Below are 16191 nucleotides of genomic sequence, written 5' to 3'. Positions count from 1 at the left end.
TCATTTAAAAATCAAAGCCTAGGTGACATTTTTTTTTTTTTTTTTGAGTATCAGATCATTTCCAGTATGGAACCACATATTTCCCAATATTTAAGGGTATTAATGAAGTACTAAAATTAAGAATTGGAAAGTGATTATATAATTGAAGTGAAATAAGGAGAGAAGTGAGAACAGGAAAGGTTATTGGACAACAAGGGGTAATAGGATCGTAGGTGCTGATGTGTTTTAGTGATTTTTAAAAATAGAGTAGGAGGGACTAAATGAGAAAGAGTTGGGACTGGGATGGGCACTAGACTGAGGCTGTGATGCTTGAGGCAGGTTATAGGTGGAACATTAGTTTTGGGGGTTCAAGGTTAGCATATAGGAATAAATAGCTGATGCAGCATAGAAAAGGGCATAGAAGGAGAGACATAGCTTCCCACTAGCTAGCTATTTTACATTTGGTAGTATTTATAAGTCCGTGCCACTCTCTCACTTCGTCCCAGCTTACCCTTCCCCCTCCCCGTGTCCTCAGGTCCATTCGCTATGTCTGCATCTTTATTCCTGTCCTGCCCCTAGGTTCTTCAGAACCATTTTTTTTTAGAATCCATATATATGTGTTAGCATACGGTATTTGTTTTTCTCTTTCTGACTTACTTCACTCTGTATGACAGACTCTAGGTCCATCCACCTCACTACAAATAACTCAATTTCGGCTCTTTTTCTGGCTGAGTAATATTCCATTGTATATATGTGCCACATCTTCTTTATCCATTCATCTGTCGATGGACTCTTAGGTTGCTTCCATGTCCTGGCTATTGTAAATAGAGCTGCAATGAACATTGTGGTACATGACTCTTTTTTAATTATGGTTTTCACAGGGTCTATGCCCAGTAGTGGGATTGCTGGGTTGTATGGTAGTTCTATTTTTAGTTTTTTAAGGAACCTCCATACTGTTCTCCATAGTGGCTGTATCAATTTACATTCCCACCAACAGTGCAAGAGGGTTCCCTTTTCTCCACACCCTCTCCAGCATTTCTTGTTTCTAGATTTTTTTTATGATGGCCATTCTGACTGGTGTGAGATGATACCTCATTGTAGTTTTGATTTGCATTTCTCTAATGATTAGTGATGTTGAGCATCCTTTCATGTGTTTGTTGGCAAACTGTATATCTTCTTTGGAGAAATGTCTATTTAGGTCTTCTGCCCATTTTTGGATTGGGTTGTTTGTTTTTTTGATATTGAAGCTGCATGAGCTACTTGTAAATTTTGGAGGTTAATCCTTTGTCAGTTGCTTCATTTGAAAATATTTTCTCCCATTCTGAGGGTTGTCTTTTCGTCTTCTTTATGGTTTCCTTTGCTGTGCAAAAGCTTTTAAGTTTCATTAGGTCCCATTTGTTTATTTTTGTTTTTATTTCCATTTCTCTAGGAGCTGGGTCAAAAGCATCTTGCTGTGATTTATGTCATAGAGTGTTCCGCTTATGTTTTCCTCTAAGAGTTTGATAGTGTCTGGCCTTACATTTAGGTCTTTAATCCATTTTGAGTTTATTTTTGTGTATGGTGTTAGGGAGTGTTCTAATTTCATTCTTTCATATGTAGCTGTCCAGTTTCCCCAGCACCACTTATTGAAGAGGCTGTCTTTTCTCCATTGTATATTCTTGCCTCCTTTATCAAAAGTAAGGTGACCATATGTGCATGGGTTTATCTCTGGTCTTTCTATCCTGTTCCATTGATCTATATTTCTGTTTTTGTGCCAGTACCATACTGTCTTGATTACTGTAGCTTTGTAGTATAGTCTGAAGTCCAGAAGCCTGATTCCTCCGGCTCCGTTTTTCTTTCTCAAAATTGCTTTTGCTATATGGGGTCTTTTGTGTTTCCATAAAAATTGTGAAATTTTTTGTTCTAGTTCTGTGAAAAATGCCATTGGTAGTTTGATAGGGATTGCATTGAATCTGTAGATTGCTTCAGGTAGTATAGTCATGTTCACAATGTTGATTCTTCCAATCCAAGAAGAAATGGGGGCTTTTTAAGTGGGAGGAAGAGACGGCATTGAGGTAGGGATAGGCACCTGTATTGTAAATATATATGTGTGATCATGGGCGTGAAATGCACAGGACACTATTTTTAAATCATATGAAGCAAATGGTGTTGAACAGAATGTAAGAGTGCTTGCTTTCCCTATCTTTCCTTTTCTAATTTTTTCTTCTTAACTGCTTTCATCTCTTAGACCCCATTCCACTTGCAGTGTGAAAATGTTTGCAACTAGTAAAAGCTCTGCCATTGCACACTTGAGAGCTTGACCTCGGTCTCAGGCTACTTTCTGAAATGCCCTTGTTGTTTCTCTGTGAGCCTTCTACCCCCTGTGCAGAAGTTAAAAGTGCATTTGATCGTTCTCAACATGTATGTCTTTTGTGCAGTTTCATGGTGGGAAAGTCTATTGCTTTTAATAGTTTTACTTCCCAGGGTAGTTCTACTTTTTCTCCTTCAAATACATTGCCTCCTAATCTTTTGAGCATAGAGAGCAAACGATAATATATGAGCTATAAATATATTCAGACAAACCATGCTGCTTAGCTTCAGACTGAACATGCTGTTATTCCTACCACAAACTATTGGGGGGAAAAAATGGTGTGATGTGGGTCAGCATTTATTCACAACTAAATTAGAACAATTAGAAATTTTTTTAAAGTAAACCTTAGGGGGTTGTAAAAATCCAAACTAAAATATATTCTAATGAATTTGGGATCTTTGCAATGTTTGAGCTTGCTTATTAAAAATAAACTGAGTGATACAATTAATCTCAGCTTAGATCCACTGAGGAATATACTTAATTTGGTTAAGATGCATATATTTTATTTTATTTTTTGTTTTATTTTATTTTTTAACATCTTTATTGGAGTATAATTGCTTTACAATGTTGTGTTAGTTTCTGCTGTATAAGATGCATATATTTTAATAGTGATGGTTTGGGTTACTCAGAATGGGAGAAGATAAAGCATTAAATTCCATTGCGTAGCTTTAACTAGCTTACACAATTCAGTGTTTCATTTTCAGAGCCCTCTGTGATAGAACTATCCACTGAACAATTTCGGACACTATCAGCCTCACCTGTCCCAGCTTTAGAGCAACCACTTTTGCATGTGCTCCGCCCAGCCTCCTCGCTGGCGACCAATTTCACACTAGCACAAAGCAATGGCGCCTTGTCTCAGGGTTGCACTACACTAGGACTGCCCTGCTGCTGTTCAAGTAAGACACCAAGACACTAAGAATCACACTGGGTATCTATGCACGTCCAACCCAAAAGTGTAGGGAGTTACCCATAGAGAGAATCTTAGACAGGAGTTTGCAACTTATTTTCTCCCTTCTTTCTACTGGACAGCCCTGTCCTGAGATGCAATATTTTATATGGTTCTCAGAAGACAGGCCATGAAAATATGCCACTCAACTCTCCTGCTGTAGGAAGCATGATTGACATGGACCCAGCTGCTATGCTGGAATTCCACCACCACATTCATTGCCCCGACCACGACTTCCATAGGATGCTTTCAGCCAAAGGCAGAGAACAGCAGAGATAGTAAGGCAGACCCATTCTTGCAGATGTAAGATGCTGGACTCCTTTGGTAGGTGACATTGGCTCCAGGGCCACTCATCTGCCTGGACAAATCTTCCTTTGAAATGCATTACAATCTGAGGCTCTGCCTATCCTCCTTTGGCTCCTTCACAGCAGTCAGACCTGCAACCTGGTCTGACCCCATTCAAGTCCCTCCCCTTTTCCCCCCACAGTCCTTTACCTCAGTAAATCTCCTGTACCTCTACAGTTACATCTCAGTGTCTGCCTGGCAGAGAACCTGAACTAACCCAAGTAGTACTAGGAATAATTAGCCCAAGAATACAGACAGAAAGAAGAGAACTTAGGACTGGCTTACTTCTCACCCAGCAGGCCAAGACAACACTGCCCTGAAGAGTAGTGGAACACAGATAATCCCTTGCACAAGTGGTGACCTGATTGCTAAAGATTTCACTCTTGATGACCTACTAAAATGCCCACTTGGAGAGAAATATCTCAGGTGAAATGAACCAGGTATTTGAAATATATAGAGGGAATGATGCCTGCAGAAACAGAGGCGTTAACTGGTTATTAAAGAGCTGTTTTGAAATCTTGCAGAGAGATAATGAGAGAAAAAAAGTGGTTAAGAAACTGTTAATGGCTGAGTGTGAGAGCCAGAAGGCCTCTGGTAGCTTATAAAGAGGTCCTCATCTCCTATAGTAGATGTGTCTTTTCACAGCTAAAAAGAGGATGAAAATTGATATTTAGAGGCACAGAGCTCAGAGATGTCAGAATGCTTCGCCAAGGCAGATCAGTTACATTAAGGTCAGGGTTCTGCTTGGAAGAACCCCATACCCTTAAACACAAGATGAGAACATCTGGAGAAGTGCCCTTGAAGATGTTGATTTTTCAGGCACACATGAACTTCAGAGCCTTCAGAGTTTGCCTTTCCTTCCCTAATAAGAGATAGCACTCCCACTATATTGAAAGATGCTGCAGAGATCTGTCCCCAACCAGGCAAGAAGAGAGGCCTCAGATGATGCTCTCACCTCCTCTCCTGTCCCTGAAAATATATTTAATTGTCATTCTTGGCAGTTGGAGAAAACACACACATTAGGTCCTTGTTCTATCGGTGCTGGCATAATGAAGAAGGCCAAATACAACCCAATAATTAGGGTGAGGTCACAACATATGCCACCTGTCGACATGCCAGGCCTGCTAAGTTTGGAAACAGGCCATACACTGAAGGAGTTACAAGAAGTAGCTTGTAGGTACTGGTAAAAGGCAGAGGATTAGCTCTGAACTTGGACATCAAGGATGATTGATCAAGCAGGCTACTGGCACAGAAGACTAGAAATATGAGAATTTTCTTAAGACATGAGATTAAACACTCTGGTCAGGACCCCAGAGGATGGGCTAACTCACTGCTAGGTTGGCACTTAAAAGGTTAGAAAAAGTGATAGCCAAGCTTCAGAGAAGTGGAAATGTCTGAGTTCGCTCTGGCAGCTGGCAAAGAGAGGGATACAGCAGCAGATAGAGCATCAGAGAGGGATACAGTAGGGGAAGTGGTCAGGACTGAAAGGATCTGTTACGTAAGGCCAGAGGACCCGCCAGATAGGACAGCCCACAGAACACAACATTAGGAATGTACTGATGAGAGGAGCTCCTGCATTTTGAAGAAGTGGAGTGATGGCTGTCCTCTGTAGGACATGGCTGATGGTATAAGAGGCAACAACAGAATCACAGAGTGGGGCTCATTTATATCCCCGGGAATAATGACCCCTCAAAGCACTAGAGACCAGATGGCAGTGCTTAACAGGAGGAAGCCAGGATGCCTAATTAGCATAACGACTAGCAAGACTGAAGCACAGCCGAGGAGCTTTGATCCACATGGAGCTGGGTGATAGGTAAAAGAGCATGATAACCCTAAGCATAAAATAGGCAACTGACAAGGGCTCTGTGTGATATATAAACCCAAAAAGACAGAGATAAATGAACAGAGGCAGAAGGTGGTTGTTCCAATAGTTACATTCCCTGGCATATTTTCCAGACCTGAGCCAATTTCCTAGTCCAGAATCCTTTGCCTAAAGAACACTTTCTACAACAGGTTACTAAAAAGAAGGACTCTGCAACACTGAGGCAAATATATATTGTAACGATTGCCCCAGTCTTTCCCCAAAGAGATCTATAAACAACCATTTACTCAGGTGATTTTACACAGGCTCTATGTTGGTATTAATATCTGGAGACCCAAAACATCACCATGGTCTCCTTTTCAGAGGAGTTTCCATGGACCAGATAATAAATAGAGTCCTGGCTAAACTCCAGATCACAGTGGGCCCAATGGGTAAGAATGAGAACCCAGAGGTCATGTCCCACGTCCCTGCAAATATATTTGAATTGCTATTCTTGGCAGTTGGAGAAAACACCCACATTGGTTCCTTGTTGCATTGGTGCTGGCATAGTAAAGAAGGCCAAATGCAAATCTCTAAAACTCCCCCCATTCTGGCTAAGATAATATATCAATGACAATATCGTGTGCCCAGAGAAATGGCAAAAATTAATACTGCCATTAAAGACCTGCATTGAGTCCCAGTGGTGGCTCATATCACGTCTCCTTCTAATTCACAAGATTGGCCTGCACAGAAGCAGCCAACTGCAGATGGACGCAGACTTAACAAGTAGCATTTCTGACTGTAGCTGCTGTGCCTAAGGTGGTACTACTGATGAAGCATATTAATAAATTCTCACTTATATAGCATGCAGCATTCATGTAGTGAATGCATCATTTTCTATTCCCATCAGAAAATTGGATCAGAAACAGATCACATTCACATGGGATGACAGAACTATTCACTTACAGTTCTGTCTTAAGGGTATGTAATATCTCCTGCCACCTGTCGTAATATAATCCAAAGATGTCTCAACTGCCTTCATGTCTCCCAGGACATCACACTGTTCCACTGTATCAAAGACATCATGCTATTGGTTGATAAACTAAAGGCTGGTCATGAACTAGTTCATTGGTATGAACTAAAGGCTGCAAGCATATTGGAGGGCTTGTCAATACAGCTGGGCTTCAGAGGATGGGAGATAAACCCTCTGAAAATTCATGACTACCTTTTCAGTGAAATTTCTAAGCATCAAGTGCTTGCTGGAGTATCTGTTGAAAGACTTCTTCCCATGGATCTCTCATATTTCTACATTTCTTACATGCAGAGGCAATGACAGCCCTTCTTCCAGACTCATTTTTCAAGAATGTCTGTAAAGGAAACAGTCTTGGAATACAAAGGAAGTGTGTCTCTCCACAGAAAAGGGCAGTTTTGTTTACTGCCCAGTATAATAAAGAGAATGCCTCCACCTGGGACAAAGCTCAGTTGTACTGTAAAACATCTGGGTCCCTAAGCACATGTGACAATGCTGTGAAAATGCTAATGTACAACATCCACCTGGGTTTTTCTGAATTGTCTCTGTGGCGCTTGGGCTATTTCCTGTGCCATAAAAATAACATTCTGTATATATGATGCAGGAATCTCGTGTCTTCTGTCAACATCTATGCAGTTGTGGCAGGCTATCTTTTAGCTGGCAAGTAGGATAAAATGTCAGACCCTTCACAGATTCTTGATAGTTTTTGGTGAGGAGAATGGAATGATGTCAGAAACATAGCTCAGGAAGAGAAAGGATGAGGACATTGTAGATCAAGATATGAAATATGATATCACGGAATATGGGAAGATTCCTGGAATCTGGTCACAGATGCTTTCCTCCAAGTGGTAGGTAAGGGAGGGAAGTTAGTGTCTCCTACTATTCTGATAGGTAATGAATCTCTACAAGATGGGTGGCTAGAAGAGGGATTTAAAAAATGCCCTCCTAGTGATCTGGCTGTTGCTCATTCTCCTATGGATGAGAAGAAGGAGTGTTATCATGGCAAAAGTCATGGGGCTGGAGCTGATCAAAGGTTTCAGCAATAAGAATATAGAGCCACCCCTTTGTTTCTATCTCATGGCAGCTTCTGGAAATTTTTGTCAGGAATGCACTCCTAATAGGCTACTCTGATTAACCTGGCCGATGGGCTGGGAATAAATGCTGACATACTCAAAATATCCAAATCAAGTGTTGAAAATCATTTGCACCAGCTTGGTCATGTTCATTGCTTCGATGTTTGGGTTCCACATAAGTTAAGTGAAAAAAACCGTGACCGTATTTCTGCATGCGATTTTCTGCTTAAATGTAATGAAAACGTTCTGTTTTTAAAACAAATTGTGACGGATGATGAAAAGTGGACACTGTACAATAATGCGGAATGGAAGAGATTGTGGGGCAAGAGAAATGAACCACCATCGACCACGCCAAAGGCCAGTCTTCATCCAGAGAAGGTGTTGTGTATATGATGGATTGGGAGTCCTCTATTATGAGCTCCTTCCGGAAAACCAAATGATTAATTCCAACAAATGCTGTTCCCAATTAGACCAACTGAAAGCAGCACTCGATGAAAACTGTCCAGAATTAGTCAACAGAAAACGCATAATCTTTCATCAGGATAATGCAAGACCGTATGTTTCTTTGATGACCAGGCAAAAACTGTTACAGCTTGGCTGGGAAGTTCTGATTCATCCACTCTATTCACCAGACATTGCACCTATGGATTTCCATTTATTTCGGTCTCTACAAAATTCTCTTAATGGAAAAAATTTTCAATTCCCTGGAAGACTGTAAAAGGCACCTGGAACAGTTCTTTGCTCAAAAAGATAAAATGTTTTGGGAAGGTGGAATTATGAAGTTGCCTGAAAAATGGCAGAAGGTAGTGGAACAAAAGGGTGAATTCGTTGTTCAATAAAGTTCTTGGTGAAAATGGAAAATGTGTCTTTTATTTTTACTTAAAAACTGAAGGCACTTTTTGGCCAACCCACTACTAGGGATTACAGACATCTCATTGACTTGCAAAAAAACATGTGTTGGCCAATGCTATCACTCATAACAAACCTGGCCAGTGAGTTGAGGCTGCTGTAAGCCTTCCATAACCAAGACTGTGTCATCGATAACTTTAGTTAAAATAAGGCACAGCATTCATACCACTTTTTCTAAAGGCATGACTCCCAGCATAGAGAAACCTGTTCAAGGGGTGTGCATAAACTACAAGTCATTTATTCCTTCAGGAACCTTCAGCTAGCTGCCAAGTGCAGCATCATTTTGGAAAGACCTCCACAACCCACTACTTAACTGTGTAAGCTTCCTGAGGAGAGGGATTTATGCTAGCTTCTCCACTGAAATATTGAAACATCCAGCACATTATCTCATAAATATTAGTCTTCAATATATAATTGTTGAATGGATGTACATTACTATAATACGTGTTTACTAAAAGTACCAGGAAGATGTTTTACTAATTGCCAATGATGAGAAAAAAATGGGACTGGACCAAAATTTCATCCGGTTGAATGGAAAGAATCAGATCCACAGCATTTGTTTGGATGGATACTAGAGAAAAAGAATAAAGTTCATCGCTGATTATACTCCATGAGTCTGGCTTATTACATGGACAGGTTATGATGGTCATAATAAACCACAGACATTTACTGAGTATCTAGAATATTCCATCACTTGACTGGTTGCTGGGAAACAAGTAAATGTCATAGGTGATAATGACTGCAAAGCTTCAGTGAAGGAAGTTGGTATCAAGGGGTTAGGTTGAGAACAGAAACAGAAACAGACAAACAGAAGTATAATGAAAATTGAATGGAGCATAAGAGAGATTAAAAAAAAAATGTTTCTCAAGAGATACAGGATAAATGAGAAACTTTCATTTCAAGAATGACAATTCGACAATGAAATTGCCATGTTAAACTGAAAAAAAAATCCAAATAACCCAATTCAAATTGGAACAAAGTTAAAAAATGCAATTTTCCCTGAAACAGCAGTTTACTGTAATGACTAAACCTTCAGAGACCTAAACCCAGGGCAGTGGCCAGGGGTGGCATACAATGTATTGTTTCCCCACTCTTCCTAAATGGGTAACCACAGGGTAAATTTGAAGTATGATGGAAAGTGTATTAGTTTGCTAGGGCTGCTGCAGCAAAGCTTCACAAACTGGATAAGTAATACAACAGAAATTTATTTTCTCACATATCTGAAGGCTAGAAATCTAAAATCAAGGAGCTGGCTGGCAAAGTTGTTCCCTCTGAGGGCTGTGAGGAAAGAACCTGTTTCAGGCTTCTCGCCTTGGCTTGTAGATGACCATCTTCTCTCTGGGTTTTTTCCATTATTTTCCCTTTATGCATGCCGTTCTCTGCGTCCAAATTTTCCCTTTGTATAAAGACTCCAGTTATATTGGATTAGGGTCTACCCTCAAAATCTCATTTTAACTAATTATACCTACAATGACCCTATTCCAAATAAAGTCACATGATGAGGTACTGAGGGCTAGGGCTTTAAATTGTGAAATTTTGAGGGACACAATTCAACTCATAACAGATAGATTGGATATTCTGAAGTTCAAAATTAAAAGTCTAAATGGATATATTGCAAGGTAATATTTGGGAATAGAAATATCTACTAAATATAAAACTAATAATATAACATGATCTTGAGCTATGTTGGCAAGATTCTGATAGGATATTAGTAGACTGATACCACAGTAACTACACTGTAATAGTGAACAGCATAGGTTTTCAGTTAGATGGAAAAGATTTCAAATCTTTGTTCTGCTAATCAAGTGCTATTTGACCTTAGAGAATTAATTTTACCTTTGAAACATGTTTCCTCATCTATACATATGGCAGTAATAGCAGAGAATTTGCAAATAAGGTTATCGTAAAAATTAAGTTAATTGATATTTGTAAAGTCCTTATTGCTGTCATTCTTCTTGGTATAGTATTAAAGCTATTGTTATACTGCTCTGTTTCCAAAACTGAAAATGTGGGTCACAATTCACTTTCACAAGTGCTAGTAATATTTATAAACAATCTTGTGCATAATCACCAAGATGATTACTTTTATATTTGTATGTTGCATTAGTTTCCTAGGGATGCTGTAACAAAGTATCACAATATAGTTCACTAAAATAGGGTAAACTTTTTACCTCACAATTCTGGAAGCCAGAAGTCCCAAATCAAGGTGCTAGCTCCCTCCAAAGAATCTAGGGGAGAATCCTTCCTTACCTCTTCAATTTTTTGTTATCTCTTGGCATTCCTTGGTTTGTGGCAACATAACTCTGTCTTCATCTTCACATGCCATTCTCTCTGTGTCCCTCTGTGTGTTCCCTCCTCTTATAAATACGCCAGTTTGGAATTAGGACTCACCCTAATCCAGTGTGACCTCATTTTAGCTGATAACATCAGTAAAGACTCTATTTCCAAATCAAGTCACATTCGGAGGTTCTAGATGAACATGAGTTCTTGGGGAACACTGTATATCCCACTACAGTCTGACATCTGGTCCCGTCAAATTCATGTCAATTCCACATGCAAAATATATTTACCCCAGTCCTGAACCTCTCCAAATCTTAATCCATTCCAGTTTTAGCTCTAAATTCGAAATCTCATCTAAGTATCATCAACTCAAAAAGTTGCAAATTTCATCATCTAAATCGGGTATGGGTGAGACTCTAGTTCTAATCCACTCAGAAGCAAATTCCTCTCTCTCTCTCACCTGTGAAACTAAAAAAGAAGTTATCTGCTTCTCACATACGGTGGTGGGACTGGTATAAGATAGATATGCCCATTCCAAAAGGGAGAAAATGGAATGAATAAAGGAGTAACTGGTCCAACATCCAGCGGGGCAAATTTCATTAGGTTTCAAGGCCTGAAAATAACCTGTGGCTTGATGTTCTGCCCTCTGGGCTCCTGAAAGTCGCCCCAATCTCTGGCTTGTGGATGAAGTAGAGGCTGTGCCCTTTCAGCCTATGGTGCCAGTGACTGCCTGCCAGCCTCTGAGCCAAACTCAGAGTCATACTTCCTTTCTCTTGAAGGATAACACATGTATGCAGCTGAGTACCTCTATCAGCTCATTTCCTGCCTGTGGAATTTTGGCAAAAATACTTTAAAATAGGTACTGTGTATTTCCTCAAGATGCACAAACATCCAGGTGTCTCTCTTTGATGTTAGCAGCCGGTGAGGCTATCTAAATAAATCTACTAATTAATTAGTAATTTCAAAATGATGCTCTGGCTCTGTCATTCTTTTTTTATTAGCTGGGATACTTCCCTTAGTCAACTATTTTTGTAGTCACACCTGATTAGAAAATAATGCAATAACTAACTTCTCTGAGAATGAATTTACACGTTCCTGGCTTTAATTACATGTGAGAAGGACTCTTGTTTGTTTGTTTCTTTTTTAATTAGCTGCTATACAATGCCAGCTAATTCACTGTAACAGACTGTCTCTGTCTGCATAATTGTAAATGGTCCTACCAAAATAACAGAGGCACAGCTCAGGAACCCTTAGAAATAGAGAACTGCAGATACCCAGTGGAAGAAACTGGAAAATAGGATTGCAAATAAATTACTTGGCTCATTAATTCATTGTGGAATTCTCCCACCACCTTTTTTTTCCTTTAAATTAAAATATAATCTTTTCAGTCTTTGGGCAAAATGCTAATTACCTTTATTGTGAAATGCCTCCTCCATACTTAATATTTTTAATTTATATTCTACAATATATACTGTTTTACTCATGATGAAAGTACTTAGAAAAATTGATAGAAAATATGTATGATAGGGAAAGCAATTCAACTTTTTATAAATAATGGGAATGACAAAAACTAATATAAGACAAGGAAGTATGTTGCTCTCATTTTCACCAGTACTGTTAACATAATAGGGTATAATTACTAATATTAATAGAGTCAGTGGGCTATACGGCGTAGAGAATAGAAAAAAAGTTTCTATGAACAAAATAAATGTTACTTTTTTGTTATATGTATATGAGATGCTTATAAAAATAGCAATAAAGTAGAATACGCTCTCCTTTATCATCTGAAATACCAGGGTAAAGAGATATATCTGAGGATAGTTTTTTGGATGGTATTTACTTCAGATTACTTCCAAAGAGAGAAAAATAAGATACATTACTCCGTGTCCTACCCAATGTTGGGGATGAGATAGTTAGACACATAATCCTGCAAACTGGAATAGTTTGATGGTGAGGAAGACAATGAAGTCATGGCTGGAGAAAAAAGGAAGTAGTTCAGTTACATATAAATGGTATCATCATGTTCACATATCTGTTTAATGGTGGACTGTTTCCATGACTTTATTTGGGAATATATTTTCACAGGCAAAAAAAAAAAAAAAAAAAAAAAAAGCAGGGGGAGAACAGAACTATTAACCTACTAACACAATGAAGCAGAGAACACAAGAGCTGTACAGAAAAAAGAAACAAGCAAAGAATGGGCAGATTGAGTGAAAAGGCTGCAGGGCCTCAGAGAAACAGAAGTTAGAATGGGGAATATTCCAGTGTGAAGATAAATAGAGCAATAGGGATTTTCACTAGGAACACATGACTTTTGAAACAAATTGATGAACATTGTCCTAAACATGGCTTGTGTGTAAATTCAATAACAGTGATGAAACTATAGAGAAGGGCCTATAAAAAAGAAATCTCTGAGCACGTTGGCACCAGTCAAAACAGTGTGAGTCACAGAGAAAGGGAGAAATCTAGATCAGACTACAGGAGAGACTATCTTTAAGATAGTCACAGTAATTTTCACTAGTTCCTTTTCTTGTTTTTTTTTTTTTTTGATCCTGTGTGGCACGCAGGATCTTAGTTCCCTGCCCAGGGATGGAACCCGCGCCCCTTGCAGTGGAAGCTTGGAGTCTTAAAGCACTGGACCGCCAGGGAAGTCTCACTAGTTCCTTTAATGAGACTTAACTGTGAAGGACCTAAAGTCTTCTGAACTAGTTTCTTGCATAGTTTGTGATTTATTGTTATGCATAGGTGGATTTTATTATAAAGCCTTCATTCCATTGTGTGGATTTATAATGTGTTTATAAGGGAAGTGAGTTAAAGGGACCCTCCAGGTACCTCATATATTGTTTTAGACTAATTTGATTTTCTGGACTGAATGAATCTCAATCAATGAAATGCATTGGAGATCCTGGTAACCCAAACTGGTCAAATCAGGGAAGCTACGCTCTTTCGAGAATACTGCCACGACCATACTGACTTCTGCTGGGGGTGTGGGGTTGCTACATTTATAATAATAGTGCAAACCAGACACTTAAATCACCTTCACAAATACCGTGTTAAAACCATGACGTTTATAATGAAAACAAAAAAACAATATTTAATGTTTGTTGAGTGCTATTTCAAGCATTTTAAACACGTTATCTTATTTAATCACCAAGATGTTCTTATAAGATAAATGTTGTAACAGTCCATGTTAATGGTGGGTAAACCGAGGCAAGGAGAGTTCAAAGGACTTGGCCATGTCATTAACCTATGAAGTAGAAGAGTTGGATTTAAAATTTAGTTAATCTGGTTCTAATGCCATGCTTTCTATCCTGCATTATATAGTGAGTATCAATAATGGAAGAGCTAACAACAGTAGAATATTTTTGAAAAAGCAAAACATAATTTCTATTCTACCTTTAAAAATAAGTAAATAAGAATTTGGAATGGAGTATTTTCTATCTACACATATGCCTATATATAGGTGTATGTACATGTACATATAGTTTTTTCTTATATAAATCCTGGAAGTCAAGTACTGTTAACAATATTTCACTGATAATGAAATGAAAGTTGGATACCTTATACAAGGTCACAGCACTGGAAAATTCTGACTATGGAACCCTGTTCCAAAGATTTTGGCTTTCTGAGCCTGTCCCTAAAAGGAATGCTATTAAAAGAAAGTTCAAATCAAATGAGAGACAATCAGCTAACCTAATAAGAAAATGTCATTCTTTCTCTTTCTGATTGCTTTACTGTAAGAAACGTGTATCTATTTAGAAATCTTGAACATATTTGTAAGTACAAATTCTTGGAGTTTTAAACTAGTAAAATCAAAATAAAATAACTTTTATTCATTCACCTGTCCTTTATTGACACTCTCCTTTTATTAATAATAAGACTATATTAAGTCCTAGGAATTCTTTTTTTTTTTCCCTAGGAATTCTTAAACGAAAAAAAATTCCCTGGCCTAATGAAAGAAATGGGGAAGACTACAACCGGACTTAATAAGTATGCACCATGTGAGGGAACTTGCCATAAATTAGCACTGAGAAGGAACAACTGATTCTGGGTGTACTCTGGGACTCTGATAAAGATTTTGCATTTTTAGAAAAAAGTAATTTATTGAGGTGAAATCCACAAAACAAAATTAACCATTTTAAAGTAAATAATTCAGTGACATTTAGTACATTCCCGACGCTGTGTGACTACCACTTCTACATAATTTGAAAGTTTTTCCATCACTCCCAAAGTAAAATCCCTTAGCCATGAAGCAGTTCCTCCCTATTCCCTCTTCCTTACAACCCCTTGGAAACCAGCAACCAGTATTCTGCCTTCATGGTAAGGATTTTGCATTTTGACTCTACAGATGTGTTACAATTTTTGTGTCTCCTGAGAGGATTTGATTAGATCCATAGAAAACATTTTAACACATCTATTAGAATGTCAGAATTGTCTACTTTGCTGACAGATGAATAGATTGCCTAAGTTAAAACTGAATTTTTTATAAACAGATTATAAATTGGATACTTAATATATTGGGGGTTGATTGTTTTCATTGCATAAGCTATTTTATGAAATATTCCTCAAATAACTGAGTTATTATCTGCAATTTGAAATTAAATCTGAAGTTTATATTAGACATTACTAAGCTTCTAACACTAGTTTTATGTGCCTGAAAAAAATTTGCTAAACTATAACTACTTCTTCCTACTCCTGGAGTGCTGAAAATTTCTAGCAGACATGATATCTTTCTGATATCTAATGAATATCAGGCAATTTCCATCACACTATTTAGTCAAATGATTCTAGCCTAAACTGGCAAACCCAAGTACTAATAACAAAATACTTTCTTTCACATTCAGTAAGCGTCTACCGTGTCTCATAATTTGATGCTAAAGCTTCGTCTTCACTAAATATCCAAGTGAACTTAAACCTATCAGAAATGAAATAAATTTAGTTGTACTAGGCATATGCTGTTTCTTTTATTCCTGTGATTCTGTGAATGTGTGCAAGAGTGATGTTTTCCCTACAAATAATTTATAAAATGCCTTCTCTTTGTGAGTTGAGCATAGCATCCTATTGATTCCTTGACATTTTAGTCCTTACAATCGTTTTAAAAAATCCCATTATGTGTCACTTGTCAAAATTGTGCAACATATTAATCACAAATACTGCACTGTCCAATACTTTTGATGAATAATATAACTCATAGATGAAGTCACATAAAGAGGAAAGTATATACTAACCAGAAGGTAATAATTTCATAATTGTATAAAAATTTAATTAGCAGACAAAAAGGACAAACCACAGTTTAATTCCCAGAAAGCTATTTGTCCCAAGATTCTTCTACACAGTTTCTTCATGTCAAGTAGGTAGTCTGAATGTATGTTGTATTTGTCAAAGCTTTACACTTCTGTTTTATAGGTTTTGAGGATTGATAGCCTGTTTCAGAATTGGAGACCAGTTTCATTTAATTCTTTGGTTTACTTGATAAAA

This window comes from Eschrichtius robustus, chromosome 2 (genome assembly GCF_028021215.1).
Source record: "Eschrichtius robustus isolate mEscRob2 chromosome 2, mEscRob2.pri, whole genome shotgun sequence".
NCBI lineage: Eukaryota > Metazoa > Chordata > Mammalia > Artiodactyla > Eschrichtiidae > Eschrichtius > Eschrichtius robustus.
This window is presented reverse-complemented; position numbering follows the sequence as displayed.